The sequence below is a fragment of the Aotus nancymaae genome, unplaced genomic scaffold, assembly GCF_030222135.1.
Source record: "Aotus nancymaae isolate 86718 unplaced genomic scaffold, 86718_ANA_hifiasm-v0.15.2.pri h1tg000108l, whole genome shotgun sequence".
NCBI lineage: Eukaryota > Metazoa > Chordata > Mammalia > Primates > Aotidae > Aotus > Aotus nancymaae.
The window spans coordinates 25763391-25776913 of record NW_026988523.1 but is presented as its reverse complement, the minus strand read 5'-3'; positions in this window follow the sequence as shown (position 1 = coordinate 25776913).

Here is a 13523-nt window from a genome sequence, read left to right as displayed (position 1 = left end):
TCCTCACGCACTATGTTTCCCCACAGTGAACTTCTAGAACCTGCGCTTTCTTTGCGAAATTAATTGTTCTCCCTCCACATAACAACTTCATCCAGCCCCTGACCTAAGAAAATTCACTGAACTCTAGCATGGCTTCTAGCTGCCTAAGGCTGTATCCCTAGGATGAATCCTATGCCCCTTTAAAATGTCTGCTAGAGAAAGTTCAGCTCTGTCAGGAAAATCTTCTGTTTATTTTAGTCAGCATGTGATATTAGGCCCCATATTTATTGGTTCTCACACTGCTATAAAGAACTATCTGAGATTGGGGAATTTATGAAGAAAAGAGGTTTAATTGACTCACAGTTCCGCAGGCTTTAGAGAAACTTAAATCATGGCAGAAGGTGAAGGGGAAGCCAGTATGTCATATGGGGGGGAGAGAGAGAGAGACTGTTAAATAACCAGATCTCTGGAGAACTGACTGTCTTGAGAACAGCAAGGAGGAAATCCACCCCCATGGTCCAATCAGCCCCTCCTCCAATGAAGATCACAATTCAACATAGGATTTTGGTGGGGTCACAAAGTCAAACGATACCAAGCCCTGAATTCCCTTTCTTAGACCATTTCCTATAAAGGGCTTACAATATAAATATGCATCTCTTACAACTCAGAAATTCTCTCAAGGCTCTGAGAGAAATGTCCTTGGCATGTAATCATCAGGTAGGTGAGGGCCTCTGCCTCTCGGTCTTTGTGGGAGGACAGAATCCCAGATGCATCAACTGCCAGGTAGCAGTTACAGCTGCCCTAATTGCATTTGCACTGACTAACCCTTCAAAGTTTCTCTCTTTGCTGACTCTGTTGAGCTCCCTGTTCTCCCCACTCCCTCTTTCTTCATTTAAAATGCCCAAGTCACCTCTGTATAAATCAGAGGGAAGAACAGCACTTTGCTCTACTGTCAGTAGTTATTGAATTAAATGTTTCTACTGGTATAACAAATGTACAGCTGTGGTTTTTTTTTTTTTTAGAATATATGGACAGCTAGGCAAGTCATGAGGAACTAAAGTCATTTGTTTCTGTATTTTCTCCATTAGTATCCAAGTGTCTCAACATACAAATTATAAAGTGACATGTGCTAAATAGTGATTGCAAAGTCACAATCACTAAATAGGTATTAATTTGAAAAACAAAATAAGTACATTTTAATCATTAATTTTTTCTTTTTGCTTATTGTATATTCTTAAGTAAAAAAACCTACATACTATAGCTTCTTTTGAATATCGATTGTCAAATTTTAAGCTTTTTTCCATTTCAGACTATAAAGATACCACTAAAAACATCATTGAGTGTTGTTCTCTAAATGTAGTTTGATAAATTCAGTTACGTATACATTAGGCCTACCTGTTTCTGGCCTTTTGCTTGTGTGAATAAAACTTAAAATGATGTTAGATTTTATTGAAGTGTTAAATTTCACTAATTGCATGCATTGAAACGTAGATCAATTGGAATATTTTCTTGTATTTATTCACCTTACCACTGCTTAATTCAACACTTTATAATTTATACCTATTTAGTATATATTCTATAGAAACAAAAGACATATACATATAAACATTAATTTTATACTGTCGTTTTACCTGTTAAAAAGTTTTATCTATTGTGTTTTTACATCTTAATTTTGCTTATCTGTAAGTTAAGTAAAAGGTGATTTTCAGTTTAAATATTTCAGAGCTGAGTGTGGTGCCTCACACCTGTAATCCCAGCACTTTGTGGGGCTGAGGCAGGAATATCGCTTGAGCCCAGGTTTTGAGACCAGCCTGGGCAACATGGTGAGATCTCATCTCTCAAAAAAATTAAGATACTAGCCAGCCATGGTGGCATGTGCCTGTGGTCCTAAGTACTCAGGAGACTGAGGCAGGAGAATCCTTCGAGCCCAGGAAATTGAAGTGGCTCATGATCACAGACTACACCATAGCCTGGGTGACACAGAGACTGTCTCCAAAATATATCTACGTAATATACTACACATGCACACACACACACACACACACACACACACACTTCATAATGTAATGAATATAAATGGATAATTTCTAAAATATTAGGCAGATTAATGGGTGCATATATACAATCTGAGAGAAAACATGAAACCTGTTTGATAGATCAGTAATATGATGGTTATTTACAATAATCTGTTGTATGTTTCAAAATAACTACAAGAGAATAATTCAAATGTTTCTAGCATAAAGAAAGGACAAATATTTAAGGCAATGGATATCCCAAATACACTGATTTGATCTTTACAAATCATATAAAAATTTAAAATTATCACATATACACCAAAACATGTACATGCATGTATTTATTTATATATATAACATATAGAGAAAACGTATGGCATATGCAAAGACAAATGCTTCTAAGTTACCTTTATATAAATCTGCTATAAATCACAATGTGTGAAAATGCATTTTTTCTAAGTTTCAAATATAAAAAATTAAGTTATATTAATCATAAGCATCCATAATTATTAATCAAAATTTCATATTAACTTGAAATACTATTTAACTGAGTTAACAAATTGTCTGAAAACAAAGTAAATCTCAAATGCTGTAATAAAATTTCATGAACATTATTACATGTAAAACCAGTTTTAGTGACAATACAGTAATGTAAACCATTATATCTTTATTGTATGATAATAAAAATAAAGTTAGAGATAAAGTGATAAATTAAAGATGTAAACTAGTTCTGATGAACTCTAAACAATGCAAAAAAAGATAAGAAAAGTAAAATCGAATTAAACTACATTTCTTTTTTTTAATTTATTTTTTTATTGTACCTTAGGTTACGGGGTACATGTGCAGATCATGCAGGATTGTTGCATAGGTGCATACATGGCAAAGTGGTTTGCTGCCTGCATCCCCCTCACCTGTATCTGCCATTTCTCCCCATGTTATCCCTCCCCAACCTCCCCAACCCCTGCTACCCATCACCTAGCCCACCCAACAGACCCCAGTGTGTGATGCTCCCCTCCCTGTGTCCATGGGAATATGCAGTGTTTGATTTTCTGGTTTTGGGTCAGTTTGCTGAGAATGATAGTTTCCAGATTCATCCATGTCCCTACAGAGGACACGAACTCAACATTTTCTATGGCTGCATAGTATTCCATGGTGTATATGTGCCACATTTTCCTTGCCCAGTCTACAATCAATGGGCATTTGAGTTGGTTCCAGGTCTTTGCTATTGTAAACAGTGCTGCAATGAACATATGTGTGCATGTGTCTTCATAATAGAACAATTTATAATTCTTTGCATATATACCCAGTAATGGGATTGCTGGGTCAAATGGAATTTCTATTTCTAGATACTTGAGGAATCGCCACCTTGTCTTCAACAATGGTTGAAGTAATTTACACTCCCACCAACAGTGTAAAAGTGTTCCTATTTCTCCACATCCTCTCCAGCATCTGTTGTCTCCAGATTTTTTTAATGATCGCTATTCTAACTGGCATGAGATGGTATCTCAATGTGGTTTTGATTTGCATTTCTCTAATGACCAGTGATGATGAGCATTTTTTCATATGTTTATTGGCCTCATATTTGTCTAATTTTGAAAAGTGTCTGTTTATATCCTTTGCCCACTTTTGAATTGGTTTGTTTGTTTCTTGTAAATCTGTTTTAGTTCTTTGTAGATTCTGGATATTAGCCCTTTGTCAGATGGGTAGATTGCAAAAAAATTTTCCCATTCTGTTGGTTTCTGGTTCACTCTAATGATTGTTTCCTTTGCTGTACAGAAGCTCTGGAGTTTAATTAGATCCCGTTTATCTATTTTGGCTTTTGTTGCCAATGCTTTTGGTGTTTTAGTCATGAAGTCCTTGCCTTTGCCTATGTCCTGAATGGTTTTGCATAGGTTTTCTTCTATGGCTTTTATCGTGTTAGTCTTATATTTAAGTATTTAATCCATCTGGAGTTAATTTTAGTGTAAGGTGTCAGGAAAGGGTCCAGTTTCTGCTTTCTGCACATGACTAGCCATTTTTCCCAACATCATTTATTAAACTGGGAATCCTTTTAGTTCCATATAAAGTTTAAGGTGGTTTTTTCCAGTTCTGTGAAGAAGGTCAGTGGTAGCTTGATGGGGATGGCATTGAATCTGTAAATTACTTTGGACAGTATGACCATTTTCACGATATTAATTCTTCCTAACCATGAGCATGGAATGTTTCTCCATCTGTTTGTGTCCTCTCTTGTTTCCTTGAGCAGTGGTGTGTAGTTCTCCTTGAAGAGGTCCTTTACATCATTTGTTAGTTGTATTCTTAGGTATTTTATTCTCTTTGTAGCAATTTTGGATGGCAGTTTGTTCTTGATTTGGCTGTTAGTCTGTTATTGCTGTATACGAATGCTTGTGATTTCTGCATATTGATTTTATATCCTGAGACTTTGCTGAAGTTGCTTATCATCTTAAGGAGATTTTGGGCTGATGGATGATGGGGTCTTCTAAATATACAATCATGTCATCTGCAAATAGAGACAATTTGACTTCCTCCTTTCTTAATTGAATACCCTTTATTTCTTTTACTTGCCTAATTGTTCTGGCTAGAACTTCCAATACTATATTGAATAGGAGTGGTGAGAGAGGGCACTCTTGTCTAGTGCCAGATTTCAAAGGAAATGCTTCCAGTTTTTGCCCATTCAGTATGATATTGGCTGTGAGTTGATTATGTTGTATAGGCTAATGATTTAAATAATTTTAACCAACAAGGTACATAGCATATACATACAAATATTACCTACAGTGCTAAAATAATGTTCAGATAGTTTTTTATCTTTGCAAATGTATGAAAAAAATTGTTAATGATTTCTGATGCATTATTAATTCTACTTTGACTATATGAGAAATTGTTCTCTAAAAGCCTAAAGCTATATTAAAAGAATAAAAGATTGATAATTCATTTATGTATTTTTCAATCTACTTTATTTTAAAACCTTTAATCCAGGAGTGCTGCTAAATACAAAGCATGTTTCTAACTCAGCACTGGAAATAACGCCACACATCTACAACCATCTGGTCTTTGACAAACCTGACAAAAACAAGCAATGGGGAAAGGACTCCCTATTTAATAAATGGTGTTGGGAAAACTGACTAGCCATAAGAAACCTGAAACTGGACTCCTTCCTTACACCTGTTACAAAAATTAACTCAAGATGGATTAAAGGTATAAACATAAGACCTTAAACCATAAAAACCCTAGAAGAAAACCTAGGCAATACCATTCAGGATATAGGCATGGGCAAAGAGTTCATGACTAAAACACCAAAAGCAATGGCAACAAAAGCCAAAATGACAAATGGGATCTAATTAAAGGGCTTCTACACAGCAAAAGAAATTATCATCAGAGTGATCCAACAACCAACAGAATGGGAGAAATTTTTGCAATCTATCCATCTGGCAAAGGGCTGATATCCAGAATCTATAAGGAACTTAAACTACTTAAAAAAAAACAGCCTCATTCAGAAAGTGAGCTAAGAATATGAACAGACATTTCTCTAAAGACGACATTTTTGCATCCAAAACATATGGAAAAAAGCTCATCATCACTGGTCATTAGAGAAATGCAAATCAAAACCATAATGATATCATGTCATTCCAGTTAGAATGAAGATTATTAAAAATTCAGGAAACAACAGATGCTAGAGAAGATGCGGAGAAATAGGCATGCTTTTACACTGTTGGTGGGAGTGTAAATTAGTTCCACTATTGTGGAAGATAATGTGGCGATTACTCAAGAATCTAAAACAGGAAATACCATTTGACTCAGTAATCCCATTACTGGGTATATACCCAAAGGATTAAAAATCAGTGTACTCTAAAGACACATGTATATGTATGTTTATTGCAGCATTATTCACAATAGCAAAGACTTGCAACCAACCCAAATACCCATCAGTGATAGACTTGATAAAGAAAATATGGCATATATACACCATGGAATACTATGCAGCCATAAAAGAGGATGAGTTCATGTCCTTTGCAGGGACACAGATGAAGCTGGAAACCATCATTCTCAGAAAACTAACACAGGAACAGAAAACCAAACACTGCATGCTCTAACTAATAAGTGAGAGTTGAACAATGAGAACGCATAGACACAGGGAGGGGAACATCACACACTGGGGTCTATTGGGGGATGGGAGGCTAGGGAGGGATAGATAGCATTAGGAGAAATACCTAAAGTAGATGATGGGTTGATGGGTGCAGCAAACCACTATGGCATGTGTATACCTATGTAACAAACCTGCAAGTTGTACACATGTATTCTAGAACTTAAGGTATTAAAAAAAAAAAAGACTTTTTTTTTATTTCAGTGACATGATCATAAAAACTTAGAAATTAATGTGAACTACACAGTATTAAATTTTCCATATAAATAAATAAAATCAAGATTTCTAATATACACCCTGAAGGTAAGGTTAGAAAGGAAAATGAGACACAAGTAAATAAAATGAATAATCTAATTGTTAAAATTGAGTTATTCTTTAAAGAAATCTGTATGTAATTCAGGAATATGCAGCTTTTTCTAAAATGTAATAAACATTTAGAAAAATAGATCACACATCAGACCACAGGTAAAACCTTAATAAATTGTACTCATGTTCACTTAACATTTTGCAAATAGAATATTTGAAATAATTTTGGTGAAAGTAAAATATCTGAATATTTTAAAAACATATTTTAAATGCAGCTATATTTCTTTGGCCATATAATAGTCAGACAAATTATTTTCAGATTTCTCAACATCTTTAATTTTTTTTAATATGCAAAGAAAATTTTGTTAAAAATAGAGCTATGAGTCCTCTAACAAGTTATGATAATGAGATACAAATAAATGTAATATTATAGAAACATAAATAATTACAAATAAGTAAGAATGAATGAATTGTTCAGAGTCCAAAATTAAGCAGAACTCTTTGGGTATAGTTAATTCACAAGAGGAAAGACATGATATCAACCTAAGTGCCCATCAATGATAGATTGGATATAAAAGATTGGTAAATACGCACCTTGGAATACTATGCAGCCATGAAAATAATGATCACATCTTTGAGGGTTCACAAATGAACCTGGAAGCCATTAATAATAAAATAAATATATCTCAGATAATTTCCTGAAAGCTAGGCAGTTTTACATAAAAGATAACAATATCTTCTATGCTATATAAATTCTTTTAGATTGAAAAATTTTCTATTGGTAAATAGAGTTTTTATTAGATTTCTGATAAAATCGTAACATAGAATTTCATTATAAATATCCATGTTTGTTTTGAATTCTAGCGAGCTAAAACAAATGGTGTATTAAAAATACTAAAACTCATGCATATTTGTGATTTTGAAAAAACAGTTTTTTAAACATTAATAAATTACACAAAAAAATAAAAGCACTGTGGGAGGTGGAGGCAAGTGGATCATGAGGTCAGGAGATTGAGACCATTGAGGACAACAGAGTGAAACCCGGTCTCTACTAAAAATACAAAAATTAGCTGGGTGTGGTGGTGCGCCCCTGTGATCCCAGCTCCTCAGGAGGCTGAGACAAGGCGACAAGGGTTCAAGGAGAATCGCTTGAACCCGGGAGGTGGAGATTTCAGTGATCTGAGATTGCAGCACTGAACTTCAGCCTGGTGACAGGGGGAAACTCTGTCTCAAAAAAAAAAAAGTTTATTTTCCTTAAATGTTGATTACATAAACAAGAGAAACAAGATTCATTTTTAATGTTTAGAACTTTAAAGAAAAAAGACTATTCAAGATAGTTACCAATTAAAATGTAGATATGTAATTGATTTCTAGTATACTCTCTCTCAACTTTTAGAAATTTTTGCATGTTGAAACTCAGCAATCTATATTCATGTGCACAAACCAATGGTAAGTGAAATTAGCACCTACGTTCCTATTTTATGCTGGAAGAAATAGACTGTCCTCTGCATTCTTATTATTCTTCAATACAGATTATTTAACTTTTAGCAAGTGTCATAAACATGCATAGGATCTTCAGTGTTCTTAGTAATGCATAAGAAGGCAGTAAAGATTTGATTTGCGTAGATATTGCAGTTATTATTTTGCCAGATTTAAAAAAATAAGGTATAATGTTACTGTGAAGTAATATTATACCTTATTATAGTAATTTTTATTATATACTAATAAAACATTTTCTATTAATGCTCTCAAAAGACAAGATCAGTTCTGGTCAATGAGACAAAATACTAACAAATTAGGTAAAATTCAATTAATTCAAATACTTTTCTTAATCAAAAATTATTCTAATTTTCTTATTCACTCTTTGAAACAACATGCATTTTAGTTTGCTTAGGACACATTGCCTCTAACTAGAAATGTGCTTATCAATTTGCTTATTCCGTACCTGGAGTCAGTCACACCAGAGCATATCCCAAGAAGCTTCAGAAAATCATATCTAATATTAACTTGTATACGTCATAAAAGTTAGTATTAGAATAAAGCATGACATCATAGTACATCTTATTCCTGAAGCCCTAAAATATTACTTGATTAACAAAATTTATATATTCAAGGACTGATTTAAATTGATGAATTATAATTAACTAGTTGCTTTGATTAATGCAAAGAGAGAAAGTGGACTTTTTTCCTAGTTTTCTGTTTAAGTCGACCATAGTGTTCTGTGGACAGAAAATAAAATTCTTAAATTAAAAAAGTAGACAGTTATGTTTATTGATAAAAAGCTATATATTTAAAAATAAAAATCATTTTAGTGTTTTGAGGAAATAGAAATATATGGAATTCAACCTAATATTACAAGTTACTCAGCACAAGGCTAGAAATTTTATAATTGTTACCTCACTTGAACATCAAAATAAGACAAAACAAAACTTTTACTAAAGAAAAATTTTAATAAAGAAAGTGAAGTCAAGTACTTTGGGTTCTAAATTCAAAATGTGATGGGAATCTTCAATTAGATTACCGTAATATTCTCCTATTTGCCTTTCTGTATATTCTTTTTCCTTTTTCCTTTACCCACATGACAGCCAGAGTCATTTTAAGGGTTAAAGTATGTAGTTGAGGAACAATTAAAGCTTTGTTGTCCCTGTTATGAATTCAGCTCGATCAGAATTTTTGTTGACTTCACATTAAATAAGTGATTTCCTTCTTAAAATCCCATCATATGCCACACAATCTTTGCTGACTTGATTATAATCGTCTATTCTTATTGTATTATGCACCAGAATTAAATACTGAAAAAAATGTAGCAGAAAATAGTTAGAAATAGTTAAAATGAAAAGCATTACTTCTTAGAAACATCTTTGGCTAACAGAAATAATTAACTGGCCCAAGCATATTTATGTAAGCTTTTCAAATCAGCTATTTTGGACAGGATATTAGAAGGAAACCCTCTGTAAGAGTTCCTTTTACTCTGCATCTTTGCCAGCCTTGGTTAACTTTTGTCTTTTTGATAATAGTAATCTTAACTGGCTTGAGATGAAACTCCATTTTTGTATTGATTTGCATTTCCCTGATTAGTAATGTTGAACATGTTGTGATTTTTCCCTGCTTGTATATCTTCGTTTGACAAGTGTCTGTTGAGATAATTTGCCCATTTTTAATAATCAGATTTTTTTTTTGTTGATGGCGGTTGATATGCTCTTGAGTTGTTTGAGTCCCTTGTAAATACTGATTATGAATTCCCTGTCAAATGGATAGTTTGCAAATATTCTCTCCCATGCTGTAAATTGTCTCTTCACTCTGATGATTGTTCCTTTTACTGTACATAAGTTCTTTAATTTGATGTAATTCAATTTGTCTATTTTTGTTTTTACTACCTGTGCTTTTGAGGTCTTACCAAAAATATCTTTGCCCAGACCAATGATCTTAGCATTTCTCTAATGTTTTATTCTAGTATTTTCATAGTTGCAGGTCTCAAATTAAGGTATTGATTCCATTTTGAGTTGATTTTTGTATAAGAGAGAGGAGTCTAGTTTAATTCTTTTGCATATGAATATTCAGTTTTCCTAGCACCATTTATTAAAGAGGCTTTTTTTCCAATATACACGCTTGGTACCTTTGCTAAATATCAGTTGACTGTAAATCTGTGGATTTATTTCTGGATTCTATATTCTGTTCCATTGGTTTGTGTGTCTAGTTTTAGGTTTTTGCCTATACCATGCTGTTTTGATTACTATAGCTTTGTGATATATTTTGAGGTCAGCTAGTGTGATGCTGCCATTTTTGTTCTTTTTGCTTAAAATTACTTTGGCTATTTAGAGTCTTTTTTGGTTTCATACACTTTTTTTTTTTTTTTTTTGCATTTTTGGTTAGAGTGTGAACCAGTACAGTCACTATGAGGAACAGTATGGAGTTTCCTCAAAAAAACTACAAATAGAACTACCCTTTGAACCAGCAATCTCACTCCTCAGCATTTATCAATGCACATTACCTGGGTGACAGCTTCATTTGTACTCCAGACCTCACTAGCATGCAATACACCTTTCCAACAAACCTCAACATGTATCCTCTGATGTGAAAATAAATATTGAAAAAAATAAAGATATTATTTAAAAACTGCCAAAAAGGACACAAAGAAAAGGAAAACTGTTACTGAAAAGACATCTGCACCCTTATGTTTATTGCAGCACTATTCACAATAGCTAAGATATGATATTGACCTAATTGTTCAACAGCAGATGAATGGATAAATAAAATGTGGTTGTATACACAATGAATAATAATCAGCTATAAAAAAGAATGAAATACTGTCATTAGCAGCAACATGGACAAAACTGGAGGCCATTATGTTAAGTGAAACAAGCCAGGAAATGAAAGTTGAACACAATATGTTCTCATCCACATGTGGAAGCTAAAAAAGGTGATTTCATAAAAGTTAGTAGTAGAACACAGGACATTAGAGGTGGGAAAGGTTGGGGGAAAGGGAGAGATTGGGAGAAATCTGTTAAAGGAAACAAAATTACAGCTAGATAGGGTGAATAAGTTTAATGTTCTACACCACTGTAGGATGACTGTAGTTAACAATAGTGTATAATACAATTTTGAATAGCTAGAAGGCTATTGAATGTTTCTAACACAAATATGATAAAAGAAGACAATGATATCACACTGCCATGTGTGTACCTATGCAACAATCTTGCACGTTCTTCACATGTACCCCAAAACCTAAAATGCAATAAAAAAAGAAGATAATGGTATGAGATAATGATAAATTGAGATATTGGATATGCTAATTACACTGACCTGATCATTATCCATTATATATATAGAAACATCTTTATGTACTCCTTAAATAAGTGCAATTATTATGTGTCAATTAAGCATAAAAGAAAAGGCTCTATAGATAAGATAAAATGGAGACTATGATTTCTTTCTTGCTTGCTTTCCTTGAGGACATTAATCACGTTTAACAATTTAACCCCAAGTACTATCATCTCAATGCGGGAGAGATAAAAAAGCAAAACCAAGAACAATAAAACTGAAAGTGTGTCACAAAAGTTCTCATTTGATTATACTTTAGTTTTTCTTTTGGGAATCTGTTCCTGAAAGTTGAATTAATATATGCTAAAGTTCATGGCATTTTAGCATAATTAGTCTGTACAAGTTGTCATTTTTGCTTTAAATTTTTAATTTTGCCTTCTAAGTGCATCCCTGCTCTCATTCTTTACAGACGCTGTTATATCTTTTAATATTTATGTTAACTTTTGACATATGTGGTATTGTTACTATGAATATGCCTTTTTAAGATTTGCATGATGGTATTTTGTTACAATCTTTGCTCTGTTCTGTTTCCTATTTTATGATCTATACATATATAGTGGCTTTTAACTATAAAAGTTGTGTTTTGTTTACACCACACTTTTAATACTTCTCTAATCATGAACATCTAGTGTTTTCCAATTATTGCCTTCCATATACTGCATTAAAATAAATGTTTTTTGCTCATATCTCTTTACATATCTGGATACAGTTTTCTTGACCGTGAAATTTCTGGGACGTGGACTACATGTACGTTCAGTTTCCTGGATAATGCTTACCATCTCAAAACAAAACAAAATATTTGTCTTTATTACATGCTCTACCTTTGTCAGTTTGGTGGCATCATCTGCAGTGACATAGAAATGTTGGGCCAAAAATACAGAAAATACTTGGCCTTGCTATGTTAGAGGGTCACAGGGCTATTTATGCCTCACAAGCAAAAAGCATCCAGAGCTGAGGGGGACCAGGTTTGCTAGAGGAAGAGGAGCTTAGAAGGAAATCTGTCCAATGCATACTTGTTTTTAGTGTAATTGGTCCAATTTTAACTTCATATTGTATCAAGAATTTGAGAATTACCTTTCTTTGCGAAAAAAAGAAAAAGACGACCTTTTCTTTTTTTAATTAGAAGAACAGAATTTTTCATAGCACGAAAAAAATACAATGCCAGATTTAAATTAATTATGGAAGGGGAGGTAGATTCTATATAACACATTTACATATTGATTTTGTATGTAAAGTTTGATTAATATTTGAAAACCAAACTTAGAAGTTTAGATTTTGCATTTTAAGTGATCGAGAACTATTAAATATGTTTTAATAGATGCATGGAATAATTATAACTCTATTCAATTGGATATGCTTGAGAACAGTACTGTTTCCATACTTTTGGAGAATTATATTAATAGATTTATATTCCATACTCCTCATAAAGATTCCCAAAATATGTATTAACGAAACAAGCACTGCTCGGTTTTATTTTCTAAGCATATAAATCTGCTGCCAAGAATAAGTATTAACATTTTGTCAGAAGTGGACGTTGAAAGGGATTTTTTTAGGACTAAGGCTGTGGCTTGGATTGGGAGTTGGGAACATTTGGGTGGGGAAAGAGGGCGACTTTGGGGGAACCAAAAATATTTGGGTGAAATGGTCAGGTAGTAGTTTCTTTCAGATGTTTGGAGAACGTGAAGCAGTGAGGCTTTTTATTCTGATTGTTTACTGCAGAGTCTTTTGGTCTTGTCTTTACAAAGCAGGAGAAAATATTCATCAAACTATTGTTACTTTAAAAAATTTTATACATGACTTCAGAAGTAGAGTATATTTGTATTACGGTTTAACAAATTTACTGCCCATATTTTAATGTTTATAAGCCTATATACCTGTTTATAAAATACTTAGTATATTTATTTAATATAGATACACCATCTTGTTTGTAAGATGTCAGTACATCAATATTACATACTTATGAGAAAAATTAAAGGGTGCATCGCATTTATGTTGTGTCCTATATAGTCCATGGTGTATTTGATAATTTGAATGATAAGGTAAATATTTTAGCTGTTTTTCTCATAATATTAATCAAAAGGATAGTTTTACTCCTCACTGTTACATTGAAATTAAGGAAGACAATCATCTTTAAAAATAATGTAAACACTGGCCAGGCGCGGTGGCTCATGTCTGTAATCCCAGCACTTTGGGAGGCCGAGGCGGGTAGATCACGAGGTCAGGAGATCGAGACCATCCTGGTCAACATAGTTAATCCCCGT